A 10,630-nucleotide genomic window follows, 5' to 3' on the forward strand; every position below is an offset into this window, starting at 1 on the left:
CACCATACTATCGAAATCAAAAATAGGGTATGAGACAATTAATAACTTTGAAAACACGAAATAGTTGATAACATAAGTTGTTGTTCAGAAATAGGAAAGTGGAATGAAATCCAGTCTTAGTCAAATATTTCATATCTCTTCGTGTCCAAGCAGAAGGAAAAGGATACAATTTGAGCTGAGCGGAAAATCCATATCTCTCTTATCCATTTAAAGCATATGGATTTAGAGTAGAGCATATGGATCAATCTATTTATAATTATAAGAATCGAATGTGTTTGTTTTTATGTTATTTTGTGAAGGAATGAAAACAATTCTATATAGAATGGGTTGGGAATTATGCCTAGATCCCGTGGAAATGGAAATTTCATTGATAAGACCTCCTCAATTGTAGCCAATATTTTATTGCGAATAATTCCGACAACCTCAGGAGAAAAAAAGGCATTTACTTATTATAGAGATGGTGCGATTTGACTCTTTTTTTTGCTTTTTTTTAGCCCTACCTATACCTCAGTCTTACGAAAAAGAGAGGGGGGTTGGCATAGAGAGAACCAAATTTGTAAAGCAAACAAACCCACGCTTCGGGAAGGTGAGGCGAACTAACAATTCCTTCCGTCGTGTATCCTCGATTGATGCGGCTTCAGATACTTCAATTGTAGATTTGAGTATTGAGCGAAAGGTTACACCTACAGGATATGGTATGGTATGGATTACAGGCCAATCCTACTCTATTAGTATCCGTAGGCAGCATAGGGGAGAAAAGCACTACACCTAGAAATAGGAATCAACAAGAGAAAAACTTTGTTAGAAATTACCCCTTTCCTGATCGGTATCAGGGCTGGGAAGAATGGTTGGGATAACAAACAACCATCAGGTTTGTACTTTGGATACCCCTATAACCATCAAAGATCGTTGAAGTAGCTAATTCCTCTAAATAGGAGGCGTTGAGAACAAAGAAATTATTGGAGCTATCGTTTTCCTCTAGCATTAATAGAATTCATTGGTGTTAAGAAAAACCTCTTGTGGGAAGGTTGGCTAGAGATTTCTTGGAAAAATACCAGCCCCTTTCGGTTCATAATGAGACGGGACTAATTCTATTTTGATTCTATAGATTATTTCGCTTAGTACTATTATGTACAGAAGGGAGGAGCCGTATGAGATGAAAACCTCATGTACGGTTTTGGAACGGAGATTTTTTGAATAGAATGAACGACCGTAACGGATGTTGGCTCAATCCGAAGGAAATTATGCGGAAGCTTTGCAAAATTATTATGAAGCTACGCGACTAGAAATCGATCCCTATGATCGAAGTTATATACTCTATAACATAGGCCTTATACACACAAGCAATGGAGAGCATACAAAGGCTTTGGAATATTATTTCCGGGCACTAGAACGAAACCCCTTCTTACCGCAAGCTTTTAATAATATGGCCGTGATCTGTCATTACGTGCGACTATCTCCACTATAGAAAGAAAAAAAAAAAAGAGAGGATCAAATTTTCTAGTAAATACTAGAAAAAAAGGGCTTTCTACATAGGGATCGTAAAAACAACGATTTTTCCCTATCAGCTGTAGGAAGGAAGGACACTTCACGAGAATCAAAAAACGAAGAAAGTATGGCCTATACTACTACTCTATGGATAAAGTTTCTCAAATTGATAGAGAAAGCACCGTAAAGATCAATTAGTGAGCGACTGGGTCGATACAACTAAAAAAAACTGCTTACTTATCCCATGATATGGGGCAAAATTTAGGAATCCGCTTATGTAATAGAGCCGATCCACTAAGGGATTAAGCAGCGGTGTAGTATCAGATCCCAAAGATAGTAAGTTCTTTTTTCTTTCTTATGGAAAAAAGTCTTTTTCAAGGATTCTATAGAGATTTCATATATGAAACCGGGATAGTTACCTCTCAGAAAATTTGAACGAAGGCTCTATATCTATCTATGCTTCATTCTTCTGAAGGTGGGAAAAAAGATCAAACTGATTATTGATAAAAATTAGGGTTTGAAACTTAGGTAATTAATTTCTTCTGCTTAACCCAAGAACAAATTGGATCGATTTTTGATAAATCGAATTCAGTTAAGATAGGGGAAATTCAGATAGCAATTTCTGAGCCGTATGAGGTAGGAAACTCTCAAGTACGGTTCTAAGGGAAGGAACTTCCTATTCCGACCGAGGAGAACAGGCCATTCTACAGGGTGATTCGGAAATTGCGGAAGCTTGGTTTGATCAAGCTGCTGAATATTGGAAACAAGCTATAGCGCTTACTCCGGGAAATTATATTGAAGCACAGAACTGGTTGAAGATTACGAAGCGCTTTGAATTTGAATAAGACCATGCTCCTTCTTTTTCATAAAATGGGTGGTTTGGTTGTTGATCCATTAATCAAATAAATTAGGTCGTAAGATCGAATCAAGAATTTCATTATATCCATTTCTTATACCTTCTATTTTATATGATATTTCATAAGAATAAACCATAGGGATAGGGTCTAGAATAGAAGTAATAAAGTGAATAAAAAGAGGGGGCAATCTAAATATTGCTAATATATTAGGACCATCTTATTAATAATTCTAATGAGTTATCTTGGAATTTAGAATCAAATAAAAAACCCTATATTATGCTCAAGGAAAGTAGATATAGATAGGAGCTTATGCCCTCAAAAAAAATACACTAGTTTCTTAAATTAAAAATAAAAAAGATTTTTTTCTTACGTCGAGAAATATTTGTTTTTCAAGATAAACAATGTCCGTTAGGCACCTAATCTTTATGTCATAATAGACCCGAACACTTGCCTCGGATTGACTTCAATATATAATTGCTCCAGTGAATAACTAAAAAAAAAATAGAAGGATGGTAGATAGTAAAGAAAAGAACTAATCACAATATCTATCTTTCAAAATCTATCTTTCAAAATCTATCTTTCAAAATATATATCTTTCAAAGATTCACTAAAAAGACAGTTGGCGGGTCTCTTTGTATGTCTTGTCCGGAAAGAGGAGGACTTAATGATTATTCGTTCGCCGGAACCAGAAGTAAAAATTGTTGTGGATAGGGATCCTGTAAAAACATCTTTTGAGGAATGGGCCAGACCCGGCCATTTCTCAAGAACACTAGCTAAGGGCCCTGATACTACCACTTGGATCTGGAACCTACATGCTGATGCTCACGATTTCGATAGTCATACTGGTGATTTGGAGGAGATTTCTCGAAAAGTCTTTAGTGCTCATTTCGGGCAACTTTCCATTATCTTTCTTTGGTTGAGTGGCATGTACTTTCATGGCGCCCGTTTTTCCAATTATGAAGCATGGCTAAGTGATCCTACTCACATTGGACCCAGTGCTCAGGTAGTTTGGCCTATAGTAGGGCAAGAAATATTGAATGGTGATGTAGGCGGGGGTTTCCGAGGAATCCAAATAACCTCTGGTTTTTTTCAGCTTTGGCGAGCATCTGGAATAACTAGTGAATTACAACTCTATTGTACTGCAATTGGTGCATTGATTTTTGCTAGCGTTAATGCTTTTTGCTGGTTGGTTCCATTATCACAAAGCCGCTCCCAAATTGGCCTGGTTCCAAGATGTAGAATCCATGTTGAATCACCACTTAGCGGGATTATTAGGACTTGGGTCTCTTTCTTGGGCGGGGCACCAAATTCATGTATCTTTACCAATTAACCAATTTCTTGACGCTGGGGTGGATCCTAAAGAGATACCACTTCCTCATGAATTTATCTTGAATCGGGACCTTTTGGCTCAACTTTATCCTAGTTTTGCCGAAGGAGCAACCCCTTTTTTCACTTTAAATTGGTCCAAATACGCAGAATTTCTGACTTTTCGCGGAGGACTAGATCCAGTAACCGGTGGTCTCTGGCTGACCGATATTGCGCACCATCATTTAGCTATTGCTATTCTTTTCCTAATCGCAGGTCATATGTATAGGACCAATTGGGGTATTGGCCATGGACTTAAAGATATTTTGGAGGCTCACAAGGGCCCATTTACAGGACAAGGCCATAAGGGTCTTTATGAAATCTTAACAACGTCATGGCATGCTCAATTATCTCTTAACCTAGCTATGCTAGGCTCTACAACCATTGTTGTAGCTCATCATATGTATTCTATGCCTCCCTATCCATACCTAGCTACTGACTATGGTACACAACTTTCCTTGTTCACACACCACATGTGGATTGGCGGATTTCTAATAGTCGGTGCTGCTGCACATGCAGCAATTTTTATGGTAAGAGACTATGATCCAACTACTCGATACAACGATCTATTAGATCGCGTCCTTAGACACCGCGATGCAATCATATCCCACCTTAACTGGGTATGTATATTTCTAGGTTTTCACAGTTTTGGCTTGTACATTCATAATGATACCATGAGTGCTTTAGGCCGTCCACAAGATATGTTTTCGGATACTGCCATACAATTACAACCTATCTTTGCTCAATGGGTACAAAATATCCATGCTACTGCGCCTGGCGTAACAGCTCCTGGTGCAACAACAAGTACTAGCTTAACGTGGGGAGGCGGCGAGTTAGTAGCAGTAGGTGGCAAAGTGGCTTTGTTACCTATTCCATTAGGAACCGCAGATTTTTTAGTCCATCACATTCATGCATTTACCATACATGTGACTGTATTAATACTTTTGAAAGGTGTTTTATTTGCTCGGAGTTCCCGTTTGATACCCGATAAAGCAAATCTAGGTTTTCGCTTTCCTTGCGATGGGCCTGGCCGAGGGGGAACATGTCAAGTATCCGCCTGGGATCATGTTTTCTTAGGTTTATTCTGGATGTACAATGCAATTTCGGTAGTCATTTTCCATTTCAGTTGGAAAATGCAGTCGGATGTTTGGGGTACTATAAGTGATCAAGGGGTGGTAACTCATATTACAGGGGGAAACTTTGCACAGAGTTCCATTACGATTAATGGGTGGCTTCGAGATTTCTTGTGGGCACAGGCATCGCAAGTCATTCAGTCTTATGGTTCTTCATTATCTGCATATGGTCTTTTTTTCTTAGGTGCTCATTTTGTCTGGGCCTTCAGTTTAATGTTTTTATTCAGCGGCCGTGGTTATTGGCAAGAACTCATTGAATCTATCGTTTGGGCTCATAACAAATTAAAAGTTGCTCCTGCTACTCAGCCTAGAGCCTTGAGCATTATACAAGGACGCGCTGTAGGAGTAACCCATTACCTTCTGGGTGGAATTGCCACGACATGGGCATTCTTCTTAGCGAGAATTATTGCAGTAGGATAGTGGCTAGGAGGATTTGAAAGGCATTATGGAATTAAGATTTCCCAGGTTTAGCCAAGGCTTAGCTCAGGACCCCACTACTCGTCGTATTTGGTTTGGTATTGCTACCGCACATGATTTCGAAAGTCATGATGATATTACTGAAGAACGTCTTTATCAGAACATTTTTGCTTCTCACTTTGGGCAATTAGCAATAATCTTTCTATGGACGTCCGGAAATCTGTTTCATGTAGCTTGGCAAGGAAATTTTGAATCATGGATACAGGATCCTTTACACGTAAGACCTATTGCTCATGCGATTTGGGATCCTCATTTTGGTCAACCCGCTGTGGAAGCCTTTACTCGAGGAGGTGCTGCTGGTCCAGTGAATATTGCTTATTCTGGAGTTTATCAGTGGTGGTATACAATAGGATTACGCACCAATGAGGATCTTTATACTGGAGCTCTTTTTCTATTATTTCTTTCTACGCTGTCCTTAATAGCGGGTTGGTTACATCTACAACCCAAATGGAAACCAAGCCTTTCGTGGTTCAAAAACGCGGAATCTCGTCTCAATCATCATTTGTCAGGACTTTTCGGGGTAAGTTCTTTGGCTTGGACAGGACATTTAGTTCATGTTGCTATTCCCGCATCCAGGGGGGAGTACGTTCGATGGAATAATTTCTTAGATGTATTACCCTATCCCCAGGGGTTGGGACCCCTTTTGACGGGTCAATGGAATCTTTATGCCCAAAACCCTGATTCGAGTAATCATTTATTTGGTACCGCTCAAGGAGCGGGAACTGCCATTCTAACTCTTCTTGGGGGATTCCATCCACAAACACAAAGTTTGTGGCTGACCGATATGGCTCACCATCATTTAGCTATTGCATTTATTTTTCTCATTGCCGGTCACATGTATCGAACTAACTTCGGAATTGGGCACAGTATTAAAGATCTTTTAGAAGCGCATACTCCTCCGGGGGGTCGATTAGGGCGTGGGCATAAGGGCCTTTATGACACAATCAACAATTCGATTCATTTTCAGTTAGGTCTTGCTCTAGCTTCTTTAGGGGTTATTACTTCCTTAGTAGCTCAACATATGTACTCTTTACCTCCTTATGCATTCATAGCACAAGACTTTACTACTCAAGCTGCTTTATATACTCATCACCAATATATTGCAGGGTTCATCATGACAGGGGCTTTTGCTCATGGAGCTATTTTTTTCATTAGGGATTACAATCCGGAACAGAATGAGGATAATGTATTGGCAAGAATGTTAGACCATAAAGAAGCTATCATATCTCATTTAAGTTGGGCTAGCCTCTTTCTAGGATTCCATACCTTGGGCCTTTATGTTCATAACGACGTCATGCTTGCTTTTGGTACTCCAGAAAAGCAAATCTTGATCGAACCTATATTTGCCCAATGGATACAATCTGCTCATGGCAAGACGACATATGGGTTCGATATACTCTTATCTTCAACGAATGGCCCCGCTTTCAATGCGGGTCGAAGCCTATGGTTGCCCGGATGGTTGAATGCTGTTAATGAGAATAGTAATTCGCTTTTCTTAACAATAGGACCTGGGGATTTCTTGGTTCATCATGCTATTGCTCTAGGTTTGCATACAACTACATTGATTTTAGTAAAGGGCGCTTTAGATGCACGCGGTTCCAAATTAATGCCAGATAAAAAGGATTTTGGATATAGTTTTCCTTGTGACGGCCCAGGGCGCGGCGGTACTTGTGATATTTCTGCTTGGGACGCATTTTATTTGGCAGTTTTCTGGATGTTAAATACCATTGGGTGGGTTACTTTTTATTGGCATTGGAAACATATCACATTATGGCAGGGCAACGTTTCACAATTTAATGAATCCTCCACTTATTTGATGGGATGGTTAAGAGATTACCTATGGTTAAACTCTTCACAACTTATCAATGGATATAATCCTTTTGGGATGAATAGTTTATCGGTATGGGCGTGGATGTTCTTATTTGGACATCTTGTTTGGGCTACTGGATTTATGTTCTTAATTTCCTGGCGGGGGTATTGGCAGGAATTAATTGAGACTTTAGCATGGGCTCATGAACGCACACCTTTAGCTAATTTAATTCGCTGGAGAGATAAGCCCGTGGCTCTTTCCATTGTGCAAGCAAGATTGGTTGGATTAGCTCACTTTTCCGTGGGTTATATATTCACTTATGCAGCTTTCTTGATTGCCTCAACATCAGGCAAGTTTGGTTAATTTAGTTTGTTTTTTTGTACTGTATCAGCACCTAGTTCATTACTCTTGATAGAGAGGGAGGATCTGCCTTTTTAGATTTCTTTTTCTATTTATTTTTCCATCTAGGATTAGAACCGTATACTTGGTAATAATAGCAACGACACATTATGGCAAAAAAAAGTTTGATTCAGAGGGAGAAGAAGCGGCAGAAATTAGAACAGAAATATCATTTGATTCGTCAATCTTTAAAAAAAAAGATAAGAAGCAAAGTTTCTCCCTTGAGTTTGAGTGAAAAAACGAAAATGCGAGAAAAATTGCAATCCCTACCGCGTAATAGTGCACCTACACGCCTTCATCGACGTTGTTTTTTGACCGGAAGACCTAGAGCTAACTATCGACATTTTGGGCTATCCGGACACGTACTTCGAGAAATGGTTTATGAATGTTTGTTACCGGGTGCAACAAGATCCAGTTGGTAAGGATAAAATACCCTTTCGTATTTGTATGGATTTCTGGAATTGATAATCATAGAGGAGCCCTCTTTACCATTCTGTATAAATGGACTATTCTATTTGTATAGATATTGGTAGAGGGGCGTATCCAACCCTCTTTTATCCACTAGTTACCCCTCTTTAGTTTAAGAGTATAGAGCAGTTTGGTAGCTCATAAGGCTCATAACCTTGGGGTTGCGGGTTCGATTCCCACTACCGCCTCCATACTCCTTCTTTATGATATATGCATGATATAATATATACATCATGCATTTGTATCTGGATTTTTTGATTTCCTAAAAGAGTTTTGGTCTAACAGTTTTTTCTCGGAAGAAGCAAAAAAATAAAAGAAAGAATAAAATATGAAAGAAAAGCGTCCATTGTCTAATGGATAGGACAGAGGTCTTCTAAACCTTTGGTATAGGTTCAAATCCTATTGGACGCAATCTTATTTCTATCTATTCTTTAAATAACTATACTAAACTAAAAACAAAGAAAACTTTTTTGCATGATTCAAATGAAAAAGCTTTCTCAACGATTCCTATTCTACTAACAAGAGTAGACATGCAAAATTTATTTGTTACTGAAGAGAAAACCGTTCCAGCTGTTCCTGAATAGCTTCCTTCAAAAGGATTTCCGCTTGCTCGGTGAATGTCTTGCTAGAAGATATAATTTCTTGGAATTGAGGTTTAGTATCTTTTAGATGTTTACGTAACTCATCCAGAAATTTATTTACCTGTTCAATTTCTAACGAATCAAGATATCCTCTTGTTCCGGTATAAATAGTAGCTATCTGCTCTTCCACTGGGAGAGGATTTGCCTGGGATTGTTTAAGCAATTCCCTTAATCGTCGACCCCTTGCCAATTGATTCTGACTTGTTTTATCGAGAGCAGAGGCGAATTGTGCAAAGGCTTGTAACTCTGCGAATTGCGCTAGTTCCAATTTTGATTTGCCAGCTACTTGTTTCATGGCTTTAATTTGAGCCGCGGATCCTACTCTGGAAACAGAAATACCCACATTAATAGCGGGTCGAATTCCGGCATTGAATAGATCCGCAGATAAGAATATTTGTCCATCTGTAATGGAGATTACATTAGTAGGAATATAGGCGGAAACGTCTCCAGATTGAGTCTCAACTATTGGTAAAGCGGTCATACTTCCTTCGCCTAAAAGAGAATTTAATTTAGCGGCTCTTTCTAAAAGGCGTGAATGCAAATAAAAAACATCCCCTGGATAAGCCTCACGTCCGGGAGGTCTTCTTAATAGAAGGGACATTTGGCGATAAGCTTGTGCCTGTTTGGAGAGATCATCATAAATTATTAAAGTATGCCGTTCGCGGTACATAAAATACTCAGCCAGGGCTGCTCCCGTATAAGGAGCGAGGTATTGTAATGTAGCAGGTGAATCCGCCATTTCAGCTACTACAATAGTGTATTCCATGGCCCCCTCCTCATGGAAAGTAGTTACTACTTGAGCTACGGAGGATGCTCTTTGACCGATAGCTACATAAACACATATTACACCTTGCCCTTTTTGATTGAGAATTGTATCTGTGGCTACTGCTGTTTTGCCAGTCTGTCTGTCCCCAATAATTAACTCTCGCTGACCGCGCCCTATAGGGATCATCGAATCGATAGCAATAAGCCCTGTTTGAAGAGGTTCGTATACGGAACGCCTGGAAATTATACTTGGAGCAGGAGATTCAATTAAGCGAGATTCGGAAGCTATAATTTCGCCTTTCCCATCAATAGGTTTAGCCAGAGCATTTACAACACGACCCAAGTAAGCCTCACTCACGGGTATCTGAGCAATTCTTCCTGTTGCTTTTACAAAACTTCCCTCTTGTATCATCAACCCATCGCCCATTAATACAATCCCAACATTTTTGGATTCCAAATTCAGAGCAATACCCCTAGTACCTTCTGCAAATTCGACTAATTCACCTGACATTATTTCACCAAGACCTATAATACGAGCAATCCCATCCCCCACTTGAACTACGCGACCTATATTCTCAATCCCTACTTTCCTATTATATTGTTCAATACGTTCGCGGAGAATTTTATGAATTTCGTCGACTCGAAGGGTTGCCATTAGTGTTTCTTGACTCTTTTTTCGGAAGCAAGGGGAAAAATAATGCCTAAATTCTAAACGAAAGTAGAAGTTCAAGGCCTAATTAATTTAATTATTTCTTCCATTCCAGGGACCCGAGAATGCCAATATTAGCACGAATCGTACGGAAATGTAACTCGGTATTCAAACAACTATTCAGAGTTCCTAGAGCTCCTTGTACGGCCTGTTGGAAAACCCGCTGTCGGACCTGATTCATTGCCCTTTGTTTTTCAAAATAAAGGGTTTCGTTTTTAGACTTTTCCAATTGTTCCAAACTAATAGAAGTAGCATTAATCAAATTTGCTTTTTCTCGTTCTATCTCAGAGTATCCATTCATTCGATACTCATCCGCTTCTAGTTCGACTTTCTGTAATCGAATCCGAGCTTTTTCGAGTTGCTCAATGGTCCCTCTACGCAATTCTTCTGAATTTCGAATAGTACTCAAGATCCTCTGTTTTCGATTATCTAATAAATCTTTTAATGAAAGTAGATTATTTTGTAAGTTTACAACTTTTATGATCTCTTCCCGAACCAAACATGAATCTTTCGATTCA

This window comes from Triticum urartu, unplaced genomic scaffold, assembly GCF_056163025.1.
Source record: "Triticum urartu cultivar PI428250 unplaced genomic scaffold, HENAU_Tu73 scaffold1, whole genome shotgun sequence".
NCBI lineage: Eukaryota > Viridiplantae > Streptophyta > Magnoliopsida > Poales > Poaceae > Triticum > Triticum urartu.